Source organism: Astatotilapia calliptera, chromosome 9 (assembly GCF_964374335.1).
Source record: "Astatotilapia calliptera chromosome 9, fAstCal68.1, whole genome shotgun sequence".
NCBI classification, from domain to species: Eukaryota; Metazoa; Chordata; class Actinopteri; order Cichliformes; family Cichlidae; genus Astatotilapia; species Astatotilapia calliptera.
In genome coordinates this window covers 11,172,329-11,190,889 of record NC_137430.1, presented here as the reverse complement: position 1 = coordinate 11,190,889, position 18,561 = coordinate 11,172,329, and the positions used below count along the sequence as shown (strand labels likewise).

Below are 18,561 nucleotides of genomic sequence, written 5' to 3'. Positions count from 1 at the left end.
TAACGTCCCTCCACCCCAAAAATCAAGCATTTTGCAAATTTACAAATGTTTGATTCAAGAACATAAAGCCACGATGTTCTCCAAGTCTTTGTTTAAAGGATTTCGGTTATAAAATGTTGAAGCAACAAAGACCTGCACATGAGCGTTGTGGTCAGAGAACACGATGGTTGGGATACTTCTGGACCCATGATGCACTTCCAAGTGCTGTAATGCATTAGTTTGTCTTTGTTGGGCCTTCCAGGGTCTGGTTGACTGGTAGCCCTTTAATGTGTTTACCACCCTGCCATATGTAAATCAACTGTGTTGCTTACTCACACTGAGAGTCTGTACACTTAAGGGAAGTTTGACTCGGGACCCTCCCACTTTGCTGTCACCAGTAGTTATTTCTCTTTTTCTAACTTTCTATGGTCTCTGGTTGCCACATCACAGGAAAACACTTCCTGTCTGAATGGTAGAGGTGGGGATATCAATCAAAATATCAATAGTATGGATACCAAAGATACCGTTATCGACTCAATACTAGCATGATAGGATGGATACTTTGTTTCTGTCCTCTAAGTTGAGTATTGAATTATGTTTTTGGAGAAGAATAATATAGCTCAAACATGCTCTTTGAAAAATGTTTGAACCTTTTCATTATTTATATGTAGCCTGTAGCACATTTCACAGAAGTTGACCCAAAGTCCTGTAGAGACTGGCACACTTACATTCCACGTCTCCAAAAAACTCCGTTTCAAAATACATGAAAAGCTGAAGGGTGTGTTTTGTTTTGTTAACTAATTACTGTGGAAAGTAAAAATCAAAGTGATTTAGTGTTCATTAAAATGTGTTCAGAATTTAAAAATTGATGATGATTCATCTCATAAATCATGCAACACTACTCTCCCCTACTTAAGCTGCGTTTACAGGTTAAAACTATTGGTATCAGTATTAAAATACTGTGTGTTTGTGTGTTTACTTGATATGAGCTGGATACCAAAATTTGCATTATCACACAGCACCATGGACACCTCAGACCTGTTTCTGAATGATGCTGTAATGTCACTGATGTGTTCCAAACTCTTCAAAAGTAAGAGCGGATGATCTATGCCGTGTTCGTCCTGCTTCAGCAGATCAACCAGCCCCCAGAACACCTCTAGTTTGGCTATATGAGTGCTCATGACTGAGATCACAGCAACGTGTGTTTTTGGGAGGTGATGATTACATTTACCACAAAAATATGCAAGTATCTTTCCATAGATCTCTTGATTGGACTCTACAACCCTCTCTCTCTCTCTCTCTCTCTCTCTCTCTCTCTCACACACACACACACACACACACACACACACACACACACACACACACACACACACACACACACACACACACACACACACCAAATTAAGCTATCTCTGTCTTAATCATTTCCTCTCATTTGTATGCAACAATCCACGCTCTTGATTCTGTCAGGAAAAGATAACAGTGTGAGTGAAGTGTGTGTGTAATTGTGTGTTATGTCATTTCTCACCTCTTGGACTGCTAGAGTTTCCCCTCAGGCACAAAGTGAACCCTTCCTTGTGCTTCAGATTTTACAAGCACACTGATCTGGATGTTCTTTTGTTATATCTGTGTGTATTAATCTGTGTGAATGTGTGCATCTGCGTGTGAGACACACACTCATCGTAACTCCAAAATCAAAATCATAGTTTAGTGTTTTTATTTATGAGGCTTGCAGAAGCAGTCATCTGTCTACAGTCAAAATAAGGAGTTATAAAGTGAATTCAAACCTTTTTTTTGAAGCCAGCTGTGATTTTTTACGTTTAAAAAGAACAATATAAAGGAATGAGTTTAATGATGATGATCAGGCTGAGAGGTCAAACACACCATGACTTAAGGAAACACCAGCAAAGAGAAATTGAAATGCTTTATGGAGACAGTTATTTTGCTATGAGTATCTACATACCTTAGGCTTACCAACAAAGCTGTGAAAAGACACACATTTCTGCTTTTCTATACTTAAAAACAATAAATAACCTTTAGAAGTGGTGACAAATAACTGCCACTGGCATTCAGCAGAAATCTCCAGCTGAGTTGGACACACTCCAGCTCCACTGTTTTTAGACTGCAGCTGGTGCCGGTAGCCTTTGCTCTGCTCTCCAGGAGCTCCTCTCAGGATTGAAGGCCCAATCCAACCAGTCTACAGGAGGTGGGATACTAGTTCACGTGTTGCAGAGCAGAACGAGGAAGACCCAATGATTGATTAGACTGCCGGCGATCGTTGCCAGCAGCAGTCGAAGACACTGAAGCTGGAGTCCATCTGCAGAGCAAGACTGAAGAAACACTAAAAAAGAAAAAGGAAAAAAGAAAAAGAAAAAGAGAGCTGTCTAAAGAGAGAGAGTAAAAAAAAGGTCGATCATGGTCAAGTTGAAGCTGCAAAACCATATCCAGGCAGCAGCTTGATGTACTTACTGTACGGCCACGGCTTTTTATTTAGTAGCTTAAAATCCATAGCTCTGGTCAATGGCTGTAGCTGCAAAAGGGCAAAATTGACCCTGTAGTGGATAGAAAAATCAAAATGACTGGAGAAGACCATAGCTGACCTCCAAGTCGATTCCTAGTCAACAATATAGCTCATTTTCAGAATGCTCAAAGGAAAACCAGGAAAACCTTACACAATCTACTGAATACTGACAAAATGTAATACTTCTGGGATTGTGAAATCTGAAGATTTCCAAGCCAAAACAACAGTCTTGGTGTTAGAAAGCACTGTGTCAGTCACCAGCTCTTCCAAATGGATAATGAGCCCAAAACTGCATCCAAAAGCACAAAAAACACAGTCGAGAAGAAAACACTGGACTTTTCTGACTCATTTGAGTGTTGAAATTAATACAACTGAACATCTGTGAGAAGAGCTTAAATTCCAGCTGGGTGGAAAGGCTCCCATCAAATCTGAGGCTAATAGAGCTGAAGAAGAGACAAGCCACCCATTGAAAGCGTGGGTACTTCTGTAAGAGCTACAGAAAAATGACATGTACATCTACACAATAGTAATAAATTTGCCATTTTTACGTCATTTCAAATAAGTTACACTGAAAATCAAAAGCAGCGTTCTGTTGAATATAGAACAGATGATGCTGGTGCCAGTTATGTTTTGGCAGTTTTGACTTAACTTTGAGAGAAAATTGTCTATTTTGTGTATGTGTGTGTAAAGCAGTGTAAAACTAATTTCGGCCACATTTGCATTTTGCACGGTGTTTTCCGTTTACAACAGCAGCAAAGCCGAATCAGCTGGAACTCATTTCCTGTCATACCAGCCATTAGCAATCAAGCAGCGGCACAGGATTGTCTTAATGAAGTATTGATGCTTTATGAGAGGTTTCACACAGGAATCAAGTCCACGGTGACAGCAGGTAGAAAGCTACAGTATGAGCTCATCTACAGAGCTTTATAATGAGCACACACACACACACACACACACACACACACACACACACACACACACACACACACACACACACACACACACACACACACACACACACACAGTAGTTTGGAACACAGCTCTTGTTTTTATAACTCTGGATGACATCACTGGATGTTCAGGCTTGACTGTCTGTGATGCTACAGCTGCAGGACACACACACACACACACACACACACACACACACACACACACACACACACACACACACACACACACAGTAGTTTGGAACACAGCTCTTGTTTTTATAACTCTGGATGACATCACTGGATGTACAGGCTTGACTGTCTGTGATGCTACAGCTGCAGGACACACACACACACACACACACACACACACACACACACACACACACACACACACACACACACACAGAAACAAGCCTTGCAGGCCCTTTGACTCGTCTGGCCTGATTCAGACAAAGGCTTTGCTTTCCCACGCTTCCAAACTAGAGCAGACGTTCTTGGAGTAAAATGCAGTGGGATATTTTGACACCGGACACTCTATTGGAATATTTTGTCTCATATCTAGATCAATCGCGTTAATCCATCAGTGTCTTTTTGGTTTCTTTTTGGTTTTTATTCACCGAACCCGCACACACCTGTATACACAGCACACACCTGGAGCGCCACACGCTTTGTTTGATTTGGATTCGCTGGATTTCTCCACCTCAAACGGAGGCTCAAACCAGGTCCGCTGTACGCACGGATATTTTTAATCTGTCCGTCCTGGCGGCTTACACGTAAAGAGCGGCGATCCAGTCAGAGATCTAATTGTGTTGCCAGGCCTCCTGCCTTAATCCTCTGAGCGCCGAGTCCAGGCTCGAGCTCGCCGTCCCGTTGCAGCGTTTTTAAATTGAACGGGACAGCTCAGCATTATGGCATCAATCTGAAGGATTGCAGGTGTTGAAGCCTAAATTCCCCGACATTTTATGGGCCTTTCTGCATCCGTCCCACTGAGCTATCAGTGGTTTACAGCAGTGTGTGCTGACGTTACGTGATACATCCTCTGGGAATGAATTAACTTCCTCTTAAAACCTATGCGTTGTTGGCATCTGGCATCAGCCTGAGTCTCAGCTGTCTTTTTCCTCCCTCCATCTTTTTCCACTGTTGCTGTATGTGCCAGGGCTCCACACTGCCTTATGGACTGATTACAGCTCTAGCCTCAGTACTGTCAATGAAAGACTCAAACAGGGTAATAACTGCCTATTACTGGGCTTTTGGAGTTAGTTTGCCATTTATTAGCCCTCCTCTTCCTCATAACTAGACAATCAATGAGTTGGACGAAAGTTTATTTATTTATTTGGTGTTGATCTTAAAAAGATATCTGTACATTTACGCACAAGGCTGACAGAGTGTCACAGAGACAGCCAGCAGAGAATTGTACACATGCAGCACACTTAGACAGCAATCGCCTCAGCTGCCACTACAAACCAGCGAAAACATTGGTGTTAGCTTCACCCCATCAGCCTGGTGTCAATCACAGATGCCAGTTTCAGGGCTCCAGAGCACATGCAAGCTTGCAATTTTCACTACACTGTCATGATATTTTGTCTGGACTGGTGAGACATGAAATCTGCATGGATAACTCGATCTAATTACACAAAAACGCATCTGCACTTTATAACATACAGTATTTCCTAATTATACCAAAGAAGGACTTAACTCTCACCCTTGTCACTGAGTCTAAAGAGCCCTTGTTGGGCCTTTCCTACTGGGGCTTCTCCTTGCCTTGTTGGAGTGGAGATGCGAGACAGAGAAGACAAAATTGGAACGTTTGGAACATGGAGACAAAGCTTCGTGCACAAATTCAGTAACATCTTTTTTTTCAGGAAAATGCACCAAACTAATGTTGTCCCTGTTATTATTGTTTCATTCAGACCACCACTCAGTTTTTAGCAAACTGAGTCCTGGGTACAGTGCATGAAAATGAGGCCAACAAGTCCCACGAACGATGCAGACATATTTCAAATTTATGGAAATATTACTATTAGAACAGAGGAGACATACATAAGAAAAAGGCAGGTGTATTAAACTCTCGCTCGCACACATGGTTTAACACTGGCAGGTTGCCTCACGCCTGCAGCCTGAAGGTAGCAGATGTCTCGAGGACACGGTTTACAAACTCGATTCTCGCTGCTATAATACCATCAGGTAACCAAGTGTTCATTTCCTGAGCAGTGTGTTTCTCCATATTGTCTTTCACGTTCGAGTCGACCACAACGTTCAAACTTTTCACAGCATTGCTTAAAGCTCTTTTATGTAATTCAGCAGGACTAGAAAATAACTCTCGAGTTTCACAAGCCACAGTGGAAGGATTGGTTGGAACCATGCGCTCAGACACATGGAAGAGATTTGCTTAGTGTTGCGAGAAGATCATTTCAAACTTAAGCTCACTGTGAATGAACGATAATAGTTACATATATTAGCATATACAGAATTAACAAGAGCTGGATCTGTGCTGCTTGTGATGGTGGATGACCCAATCTAACAGAGACAACCATCGTCTTTCACCTGTTTTTAATTTGAAATTCACATATTACATCCCTGTATTAAAAAGTTTAGCTTATATCGTTTGCATGGGAGCTCAAAGATCCACGATTACCCTTTATTGTCGATAAGGTGGAAATGACAGAATTTAATACAAAATCAACACTAAAGTCTGTGTTTTAGCTCTGTTGATTCATTTGAGCTGAATTTGACCAGAATGGCTGTTGACTGACCTTAGTCTGTCTTAGCCCTGTGCACGGCACAGCCTTTCTTTGTGCTTTACTCACACTGCTTTCCAGGTATAGGTGCTCTGGGTTTGCCCTGGTCTCCACTTGCTGGCAGTGTCTCCTGTTCCAGTTTTCAGCCAACACATGTAAAATATTCACCTGTATTTAAGGACAGGTGTTGGGTGTAATCGCATCTTTCAGTAACACAGTAATGTAACTTGTCGCCATACTAAATATAGTAATTACATGACAGTTATGGTTATGTTGTTGCTTGCGTTAAAGAGGTTCTTCAGTTATCTCTGGGCAGATCTTCAACTTGTGTGCATGAGGAGGAAAATGGTAGAGCAGGCTACAGCTTTTCAGGAGTGGAGATACGGACATTAGTTTTATTTTTATTACACAAAAGGATGAGAGCACGGCGGGAAAGTGGAAACTGCGTTCAATACAGAAATAACTGTGTTATGCTGCTAGCACAACTTTAGCTCTTTGCAACCACCATAAGCATGCTAATGCTAAGCTAACCAAGACTGCAGAGTGATGTTTAAACTCAGAGAATGAAGGTAAGCTCCCCTTTTCGTTCTCTCTGGATTTACAAGTAAGAAGCTAATTCCAGCCACAACAACCAGTTACCTGCTCTTAACTCTGCCTGGACTCATCTGAATCCATCATGTGATGTGGATGTTAGACTTGCTAAAGCTTTGCTCACAGCACAGCTTTCACACAAACCACACTCACAGGAGCACATTCACCCTGCAGGTCAGGCTTCCTGTTTGTGACACCCCGGGCCACGAAGAGATAAGTTTAGAAAAACACCCATCCGAGAGCTGCTAGAGGCTTCACTGTAAATGAGCACGACTTTTAACTGTCACTGCAGCACATATCGCTCCTCAGAGTCTCTACTTTCTTGCCTTCTTTTTGCTTTTGTGTCGCTGAGATTTATCCAAGTGATCTATGTTGTTGTGATGCTTTCTGTTGAGGGAGTTAGCGGAAGTCAAGAAATAAAGATTTAAACCGCTGTACACTCTTTTGTTATGTTACTGTCCCTCTAAAGAACAAAAAGAAACAAAACACAAAGAAGTAAGGGATTAAATTCCAAAAAAACACTACTTTTCTGAAAGTCACTCCTTGGTTTGTTGACACTGCACTCAGTCATCCCATCACCACTAGAATTCCTCCATTATGTCAGTAGACATATCAGCTGCACCACAAAGACATCAGGCCCTGATGAAATTCCCTTCTGTTTGTTCCACAACTGACACCAAACTGATTATGTGCACAGCAGATGCCCTGTTTTTGCCTACAGTGGCTAACGTTTTTTCTTCTTCTAGTGCTCTGGTGGCAGATCGCAACAGACGATGGAATCTGCGTCTCAGGCTCATTAGTTCGTACAGGATGTGGAGTGCAAACACAGAAACAGGACAGAGCAGATGGGTGACTGCAATGGAAAAGGGATTCAGCTGAAGGGACACCAGTGCCAAACGCTATTATAAGGACAGGTGCAGAATGTGTGTTAAGTCATGCAAGAAACAAAATGTAGTGTTATAGCTGCATTATAGAAAACTGTATTGTAAGGTGATGCATGTGTCAGCTTAAACAAAAGGGGAAAGCTGCAAGAGTAGCATTGGTCCCAAATTACTGCTGTGTGACAGAGTCATCCTGTTGGCATCTGAAGTTGGATATGAACACTGGTGAGAAGTACGTCCCAGTGGGGAGGAAGCAGATAATGGAAAGTTTAGCATGAAATACACACTATTACCAACAATGAGCAGCGACTGTGCACTAAAGGAGTCTTTCATTTCAGTTCATCTGTCAGCACTGTTTTTCATGGTGCCCGCAATAAAAATTAAACTCCGGTCATGGGAATTGTTTCATACGGCATGAAATCACGGAGTAACCACGCATTACTCAATGCTGCCTTTGCTTTAATAGGGAGCCACACAGCTCCAGCAGATTCCTCCATTTCTTACAGCGATGTTGGGATGTGACACAGAAATATATTACAGTGTGTGTGATTCAAATGGATGCAAATGTAAGAGGAAAAAGAACAAACGGGGGATTAGGAGGAGCAGGCAGCGCTAAACAAGTGACTATTTAGCCTAAACGTAAACACTGAGGCAGTGTTTGTGTCACTGATGCTGTGTATCTGAGACTGACTGCCAGCAGACATCTTTAAATTTACATTTTTGGGTGGTTAGCTGATGCTTCTGTGCAGAGTGGCTAATGTAATAAACAGCAAAAAGACTCAGATGTATAATTAAAAGGGGTTTTCCACCACATAGATTTCAGTTAATACTTTTTGCAGGACCTCATGTTCAGAATATCTGGACAGAGCATTTCATCAGTGATGAAATAAACTACAGTGATTTATAGACAACAGCAGAGAGCTAAACGGGTAGTATGGTGACACAGTAGTTAGCTCTGTTGCCTCACAGCAAGCGGTTCAAATGGGTTCAAATCCACCATCTGACCAGGACCTTTCTGTGAGAGGTTTGCATGTTTTCTCCATGTCTGTGCAGCTTCCTCCCATTCAGACATGTAGTTAGTGGAGTTAGGTTAATTTAAGTGTTTCTTAATTGCCGATTGGTAGTCTGTCTTTCTGTGTTAGCCCTGTGACATACTGGTACCCCACCTCTTGCCCTATGGCAGTTGGGATAGGCTCTCACCCTGATCCTCGAGGATGGATGGTGTAAGGAGATACTTTCAATTGCTCCCTTGTCACAAGGAGTCACCAGCAGGTAGCTCTGCATGTTTGATTTGACACAGCTTTATGCCAGTTGCCCCAAAGGCGACTTGTGCCATCAGCTTGAATTTAACCAGCAGCCTCTGGCTTTGCTAAGCCAATTTTCTAAATACTAGACAGAAATATCAGGTCATATAATTAATTACCTAGCTGTTAGATGCAGGGTACATCCTGGACTGTCTCAGGGCTGACCCTGGACAGAGTCTAGCTCCTAATGCTGAATTGGAAAAACAGAAAAGGATGGATAATTAATTACATGAATATAATCTGGAACCAGCTAAGCAACTATTTTTTTTTATATTATTTTATTACTACTGAGTGAAAGGTATACATTAAAGGTGATTTAAATGAAGTTAAAACCTAAAAAAAAGTAACAAATTATTTAAAATACAAAAATCTTACAGGGGCATCATGCTTGCCAAAGAGTTTCCTGTCAGGTGACCTGAACCTTAACCTGTGTCCACAGGCATGTGTGCTAAAGCTCACTGTAGAGTACTTCCTATCAAAACTCCACGCTGTGCATTTTTAACAGATTTAGGCCAGAAGCATTCACTAAATCTGTGGAAGTGGAAAAGGAGTGTCATATTAAAAAAGCACAGCTGACCCTGGTTGAAGATAACACTCACTGTGATATTTAGCATTTAAGGATCTCTGCGAGTTAAACATGCAAATCTGAGGTTGTTTATATATTATTGATCCCACATTTTGTTTCACTTCCTTTGATGTGCTACATAGATAGTTTGCTGAAAATTGCCCAACATACTTTGCTAGAGCTTGTGGATTAACTTCTATCTATCAGAACCGATGGCACTAATGACATATGTGTCCAATTACAGTTTAAAGACAAGCTAATTGCAGCAACAGTAAGGCTAGCATGTATCAGGACTGAAATGTGTGGCAGAGAATAATCAACAAAGACATTAAAAAATTAGTGCTGTCAGCGTTAATCTTGTTAAAATGCTATAACCGCATTAACACTGCAAATCTCGATTAGCGAGTTAGCGCGGATCGCCCTGTGCGTAGGGCTGCACAGTGTCAATGCGTTAGCGCTGTTAGCTCGTTAACGCCGAGCAAGGGGCGATCTGCGGATTTTAACGAGATTAACGCTGACAGCACTAAAAAAAGTGCACGAATTTTCCATCTGTCTATCAGTTCTCTTCCACTTATCCATGTCAGGGTTGCGGGAGGGCTGGAGCCTATCCCAGCTGTCTTAGGGTGAGAGGCAGGTTACACCCTGGACAGGTTGCCAGTCTAGCACAGGTCTGACACATAGAGACAGACAAGATTTCAAACTAACTCCACTAACTGCATGTCTTTGGACTGTGGGAGGAAGTGGGGGTACCTGGGGAGACAGCGTGTAAACATGAGGAGCATGTGCCTGATGGTGGAATTGAACTCAAGACCTTCGTGCTGTGAAGCAATGCTGCCCTAAAAAGCAAGCAGTCATTTTCTGCTGTTCACCACAGGTCCACCACTCTAGAACTCATAAATGGACTTTAACAAACCAGAGTCATTCTAAGACAGTGACTAAAATAGAAATTCTTACAGTAATTAGAAAATTGTTTTTTACTTGTTAATAATTTGGATGTTACACTAGAGAAAGACACATGTATTAGAAATGAGCCTCTTCACAGACACATCTCTTAACATCCTAACATCTGTGGAATCTGAATATTTCCCCCTCTAAACACAAATCTTAAACATTTGAAAAAAAAGTGCATTATTGTTATTAAAATGATGCACATATTCAGCAGTAACACAACAAGCCCCGGGCGATCGAGAAATACTTCACTTAATCTGTTTGCTGGATTCACAATTCCCTCATCATAACACCGCTAAACAAAAGTAACAGGGGCTATATTATTTGGCTACATTCATTCTAATTATGCATTTTAGTCATACAGCAGAATTTAAATGCGATCCCACTGCTGCCTAATGTTAGCAAATAATTTATCCACTTATTACATAAAGTACATCGAATGCAAATATCTTTGTGATTATGTATAAATACCCTCATAGAAACATAAAGCATCACTTTTGTTTCTGAGGTGATCATTTTATTTTTTTAACGCCTTTGCTGTGCTGTTACATCTGCCATCATTTTAAATAGTTCACACTTTTATTCTTCTTCAGGTTTCATTTGTAGTTTCCACGATGGGGATGATCGTTGTGGAGCTGCCAAAACTTCCCGTTGTTGTATTTTTCTTTCTTGAGCTTTGACAGTTGCACATGAGTGATATGCAGGTGTTTATCGGCATCATAAAGGAAAACACTGCTGTCAGGATTAGATAACATGTCATATGAGATGCCTGGACTCAGCGGGAGCAGGATGTCTGCCTTGACACCGTTGCTTCGGCCATAGGGGAGCTACGGGCATTGTGTGCATTGCTAGGATTTGTCACAATTTACATGACAATGAAGAACATTTCCATAGCTGCTGCTGAGAAAAAATAGCACATATAAGAAGTCCGCAGGAAGACTGAGAATCGAGGATGAACAAATGCAGTAAAAATATAATCAGTTTCAAATTTTCAAAGAGCAACAAGTCACAGATTAATTTTTTTTTCTACAGTAATGCGATGATCACAAAGAACATCAGTGAACTGTGATCTGGCTACTTCCCACGTTCAGCTCTATTTTCCTCATAACAAAGAAGGAATAACAGCTATTCACCGTATATCCCTTCTCTCGGGTCACAGGGGACGAATGCACCATGGCAGCAAATTACGTGTGCGGTGAACTGAAATTTCTGCAATTTATTTGTTGGCGAGATTAATTAAAGCCGAATATGGGTTTTGTGAACAATAGGTAATCAGTGGTTGTCAGTGTTAATTATGCTGAATGGTGCTGAAAATAAATAGGGGAGTTCAGAGAGCGTGTTTATGGGAGTCATCACGAGCTCAGTAAAACCAGATGCCATCAACAAATCCCATTAAAAGCCCAAACCCAACAGTGAACAGATCCTACAGTGTTGTTTATGAAGCCAGACCCCGCTACAGTTTATTCTTGTGTGCCATAGAGCTCCTTTATCATCCACAAACTATTAAATACACATCAGCGAACTACACTGTTGTACTCTGTGTCATATGGCTCTATTATCTTCATCAGTTTATTTTGAATGAATGCCACAAACACCTTCCTGCTCCTGGAAATACTTAACAGTAAATGTGAATTAATCCAAAGCTAAAAATAGCCCCCGGCATATACACCGTTTAGTGTCTGTGCTGAGAAAAAGGTTCCCATCTGTTTTAAAGAACGGACCTCATTCACAAACAGACACAGATACAGTTTTTACAGGACTGCTGTGAAAAATTAAGTAAACCCCATGATTTGTTTCTAGAACCACATTCAGCAGCAAGTTGAAGTAAACATTTTTTTATTTGACTTTATGAGACTCTCACATTGCAGTGGAGGAATTTTGACCCACTCTTCTTTACAACTGTGCTTCAGTTCATTGGGGTTTGCACAGTCCTGTCACAGCATTTTAACCACACTGAGGTTTGGACTTTGACTGAGTTCATAGAGGAGTCATTGAGTTTCGACTGAAAGGTGCCCCGGACCTGTGGCTGCAAAATAAGCCCAACTCATAACCCCTCCACCACTGTGCTTGGCACTTGATAGGAACTGATTTTTCTGATATGATGTGTTTGGTTTTTAAAAAATATACCGCTATTAGGGATGGGTATCGAAAACCGGTTCTTGTTGAGAACCGGTTCCCACTGTTTCAATTCCTTGGAATCGTTTGCCATTTTTGCAAACGATTCCCTTATCGATTCCAGTCGCCCCGAATGACGTCATCACGTTGCGGAGCATCATTTACCTAGCAGGAAACACGGCGCGTAAGCGGCTCAAACGCTCAAAAGTTTGGTTATACTTTACGAGAACGGATGACAACAGGGCAACTTGCAATACTTGCAAAGTAGATATTTCATTTAAGGGAGGAAGCACTACGAATATGCAAAAGCATTTGCTCACAAAACACGCGATGACCTTAAATGAATGTCGTGTTTTTAATTCCGCTCCGGACTCGTGAATCTCAACCCAGCAGCAGCGGTAACGTTTGCACGTCCTCTCCCGTTAATGCGGCAGGTAAATCATCAACTAACAGTGCATATTATGTTAGCGCGATCTGCCTTATTACAAAACCTGCCATTACTGTGCATTTAGGTGATCATGATGAGACAGACAGAGTCTGGCTCAGATGCTGGCAGCTCTCGCTGCAGTCTACCGGTAGCGTCTCCTTTCAGGCCAGGATAGACGAATGTCACCGAGCAGTGACTGAGTTTGTGGTCAAAGGCTTGCACCCATTTGCCACAGAAGATGCCCCGATTTTGAGTGAATGTGTTTAATTGTAGGCAGGGACATTACTGGATATTCTTGTGTAATTGCTACAGAAGAATATTTATTTTATTATTTTACATTTACAATTTTTTTTTCCTGGGGACCCTGTGACACCCCATTGAAGAGCCGTAGGCTGTGGATCTCTTAAGATCTCACTGTTGGGTTTGTAAGGCCATGTTACTCCTAAATTTCTATCTTGTTCAAAGAAAAGATATAAAACAAAGTTCTAAGCTAAGCTAGTGTTCTCCTTTTTTAAAGAGAATCGATAAGAGAATCGATAAAGAATCGAATCGTTAAACAGAATCGAAAATGGAATCGGAATCGTGAAAATCTTATCAATACCCATCCCTAACCGCTATTGTCACAAAACAGGCTGCAGGGCCATGACAAAGACCCAGAGATGCATAGGAATGTCTTCCGAACTGTTATATTTTAGGTAAATAAATCAGAAAAAAGAAACCTATTGTCAAAAGCAAAAAATATGGCGTGTGTGTATTTAGTAAATGAAAGAACCAAACCAAAAGCAACCAGAGTCCAACAGGGTGTATCGGGGGAATGAGTCTGTGCACAGCTAGACCCTAAAGGTTTTTAATGGGGCCCTGGCACACTGGTCCCAAGTGTTGCCAGTGTCACTATTTGTGAACAGGAACGCCACCTCTCCAATGCCTGAAAACAAGACACAAGTAGCCCAAAAGGATAGCAGGGTGCAGTGGGTCGTAACACTATACATTAGACCAAAAATCCTCTTTGGTCTTGTTTGTCCAAAGGACATTGCTTCAGAAATCAGTTTGTTTGTACAAGGGCAACTTTGCAAACCTTATCCATGCTGATATTTTGTTTATAGAGAAAAAAGTCTTTCTGCTGGCAACTCTTCTGGTCTTTTCCTAATCGTACTGTCACAAACTTATACATTTAACAAAGTAACTGAGCCTGTGTAGCATCTGAGATGTAGCTCTTGGGTCTTTTGCATTTCTCTGAGCATTGCATAGTCTGACCTTGTGGTCAGTTTGTTAATACACACTTGAATGGTTCAGACCAGCAAACTAATAAAACACGTGCTGATTATCAATAAGTCAAGTGCCTTTGATTAGCTGCATCTGGCTGCTACTTAGCCTCTTAATTCCTATGAAATCAGTATGTAGAGTGTACTCTGCTTCTCAAGACTGCATAAAGTCCTGTGAAATCTCTTTTTCACAGGACTGTATTTGCAAAACCCTACTCAAACGCTTTATGCAGAAATTTCTGAGCTCTACAGCAATTTTTGGAGCTCATTTTAGGAGATTCACACTAACTGTATATGAAAGATAGCTCTAGGCTCCATGAAGCACCTTGTAGACTATTGTTTTTTAATCCTGGGACTTGGCCAATTGGCTACTGCCACCTTGTACCAACTTGTTGTTTGGAAAATGAATTAGAACAGAAGAGTGAAGCAGTGGGAGTTGTTAGCTATAATAACTCTAGTGGCAATGTTAAAAAAATTACTAGGATTTCAAATGAATCACACAGTGTTACTAAATCCCCATATGGAAAAGAAATAGTAAAAACATATATGATTTACTCATGAAAGTGGCCACTTTCTCATTACTTTCATATTTTTTTTAGTAAGTATACAAAACATACAAATTTCATTATCTAATTTTTCAAAGGATCTTATATGCTTTCACTCTTGTATGCTTTTCATACAAGTTTCATACAAGACAGATAAAAACTTTATAAGATTTATATATATCTTTTCCATATGGGTCTGAAACACAGATCCAGTCCTAGAGTTAAGAATAAAACATGAATAGCATCCAAAAAACAAGTTCACTGCTATTTAATCTGTAATCTGACTGATGGGCTGTGACTCACTGATAATAAAAATAATAATAATAATAATGTCTATCATGTATTTTCCACAAAACATAATTTTTTTTTTTTTTTTTGCCTGTCCCGTTTGGCTCTTTTGCCATCAGAATTGTTGTCTAAAGGCAAAGAAAGATGCCCAACGGATTTACTTTACCAAATTGACCATCCCAGCCTTGCCGTAATGGTCCATTTGATTCACCTTTTATTGTTTATTTTATTTTCACTTACTGAATACGGGACAGACTTGACTGAATACGGGACAGACTTGACAAAAAAACATAATTTGTTAATGAAAGTCAGGGCAATGAATATTTACTAAAGTACAAAAAAAAAAAAATCAGATCAGCAGTGAAGTCTTTTCTTCAGCCATTAGAAGTGTGCACATTTCAAACTCTGCACTGGCTTCAGTTTTTAAAGCTGGAGGCTACGTCCATCTATTATACTGTCTACGCATCCTCAAGGGGTAATGCTAACATACATGTGTTTCCAGGATAATGATGCTGATGGGAATTTAGGAATAACATTAGCTCCCCTGAAAACATCTACGCTCCATCACTTGTCATTAACAGTGGTTTGAAACGGAATGGTTCAGTTTAACACTACAGCTTTTTGCACTCTAGTTCATACTTGTTGACATATCCTGCTTTTCTCTGACTCTGCTTCATCTATCAAAATAGGCCACAGAAAAGCATCTGGAACAAGCCTATTTTATTTCAGGTGGCAAAAAAAAAGATTAAGTAAACAGTCAGAGAGTGCCATCCAGCACCGCCTTGTAACATTTTTGACTGATCATTATCAGCATGGTGCTCAAGTGCTGGTGCTCAGTCTCAAGTAGGGTCATGAGGACCAATGTCCAATTAGATGGGCTTCTGTAGAAAGCTGAATAGCCATTATAAATAATGACAGCGTTAAAGTCCTTGAAGTATTCTCCTGTTAACTACAGCATTGCATTGAGTTTGATGTTGTCCATGTAAACCCTGCAGAAAGCTAGCTTTCATTAGATGTAATTTTCTTGGGTCAGCGTGTCAACATGATTACATAATGTGCGGATGTTTGTGTTCACAGATTCAGTATAAACTTGTATTTGATACATGAGTTCGTGTGAGACTTCATACACATCTTCTAAATCATGATTTTCGTGATTTTCACAATAAATTTTAATAATGCACACAAAAACCCAACAATCAGATGACTCCCTTTAAGCAAGCACTTTGACAACAGTGGGGAGGCAAAACTCCCAGTTAAAAGGATAAACCATGCTCAGGGAGCGGCAGTTATCTGGTACGACTGGTTGTGAGAACGAGGAAACAGAAAAGAATCGGTTAAAACCAATCAAGCACAGATACTCACCTGATGTCCACTCGTTTTGTGTAGCACCTGTCCAAAGAACCAGTTTCTTCCACCACCATCGTCATGACCAAAGCACTCTCAAAAGATGTCAGGGACAAGAGTGCAGATCTGCACAAGGCTGAAAGGAAGAAACTTGGTGAGAAGGTGACAACTGTTTGTGTGAGTATTCAGAAATGGAGAAAATCAAACTCGCTGGGCGAGTATGATCATAAGAAAGGTGGTGGATCCGTCCACAACTATACTGAAGGAGGTTGTTAATGATCTGCAGGCAGTTGGGACAACCCGTTCTCACTCCCAAAGCGTAACATTTTACGCTAGGTGACAAATCCGAAAACGTTGGAGCACTTATGCAAATATGTGATGTCTTGATAAATCGAGCAGATATTTGAAGTTCACACAGCTACATTCTAACATGAAAATATCTTAAAAGTTTATTTTGTGTCCCAGAAAGAGTAATATTTCAAACTCCGCCACTCTGTGTTCCTCCGCCACTGCCTCGTTTGAGCTTTGGACGAAATGGATTCTGGGATATTGCATTTCGTCCTTTCTAGCTGATTGGAGACAAAAACAGCCAATCAGATTTTTTTGCATCCAAGTCTGTGATTGGCTGGTTTTGTGGCACAAATATAACGGTGTACAGAAAGAGTTGAGCGTGCACGGGCAGAAATGTTGAGAGCGTGAGCGACACATTGCGAGCGCAAATACAAAAACTGAGCGAGAGGGGCTGCTATTGTGCGTGTGTATATGGATAATAGCAAACACGGATATACATTTTTTGCATGCAGCAATGAATTTTGTTCACTCAAATTCAGCTTTTCTTCGCTCAAAATAAATTTCTCCTCAAAATACAACACTTGCACCTGCAAACCTTTTTTACGTGCGCTCAGAATAGTGGCACAAAAATAACGCCATACAAGATCCCCCTGCTAAAGAGGCACATGTATAGGCCCCGTTCATTTGTTTGGAAGTTACAAATTCGGCAGGGCATCAAATAACTCTATATAGTTATGTGTTTATAGTTATCCAGCAGCAACTGGGAGCAGCAGTGAGAATATAGAACAGATACTCTTTTAACAGATACTGTTTGGTAACGGCTTCTGCTGTCGGGATTCATTGACTTTTGACAAGAAAAATCCTGAAAGTTTCTAATCTGTTTGAGTTAAACTTGCCTCACCTTTGTACACCACATACCTGGTTTGTGAATATGTGTGAAGCCTGGATCACAATGTGTGGTCTAAAGCGTAGACAAATGGCGACTTGTTTGGATCGTCAGCTTACTCATTACTCATTCCCCTCCAGCAGGTCCTGTTCTCTTCTACTAAACCACGTTCGCTCCTTTTCAGCTCTCCCTCCATTTCCTGTTTGTGGTTGCGTCATTTTAGATGTGTGTTGGGATTTTGCCAGTTTCCCAAGATGATTACACCAATGTGTGCTATGCTTCATTGCAGCCATGGCTCAAATCCTGACTTAGGGAAGAAAATTCATTATGGATGCTAATCGGTCCAGTGCAATCCCTTTAGAGTCCCATGATTGCACGACATTGTGTTTGTACAGCTGTTTGTGATCATGACAGGCTAACAGACAGACGGACAGATTGGCAAACTGGTAGGACAGGATGATGGACAAGACGCCAGGATGAAGAATTGGCAGGTGAGCCGATGTAAAAAACAAATAGAGTAATTTCATGAAGGATACAGACTTTATTAAGCAGTCTCTAAAACACAACTCCTAGTAGCTGTAATGAATTCCAAAAATTAATTGGACAGAACCGTGAAAAAAAGAAAAAATTATATCAGGCTTTTAAGTCAGGAGCTTTTTCTGGTGATCCATCTTTGTGTGCAAAAGTAGACTGAAGGTTAATTCAATTGTGCTTGCCAGAAAAGTCAGAGCCCAGCTGCTGGACTTCCTCACAGTCTGGTGTTTGTGCTCTCCACCTATCCATGACTATAGTTCTGTCAGAGGTTGATGGAAAAGAGTAACTAAATCTTTTGAGCGCTCCTTAATCACTGCAATCATCTAGGTTTTCATGTCACATGTCTCAGGAAAGAGGCAACAGTCCAAGAGAGTTACACCATCTTGTGAGGGCTGACTCTGCAGGAATGAGTG

At 40.9% G+C, this 18,561-nt stretch overlaps 1 long non-coding RNA gene across 1 annotated transcript; it reads right to left on the bottom strand.

The window, feature by feature from the left end:
• Positions 1 to 2,448: 2,448 nt before the first annotated feature.
• LOC145430913 (uncharacterized) lies at positions 2,449 to 17,796 on the bottom strand. Its single transcript, XR_013911248.1, has 3 exons — positions 17,647 to 17,796; positions 16,456 to 16,573; positions 2,449 to 2,531 (listed from the first exon to the last, which is right to left on the bottom strand). It is a non-coding gene; the product is annotated as an uncharacterized LOC145430913 (long non-coding RNA).
• Positions 17,797 to 18,561: the final 765 nt, after the last annotated feature.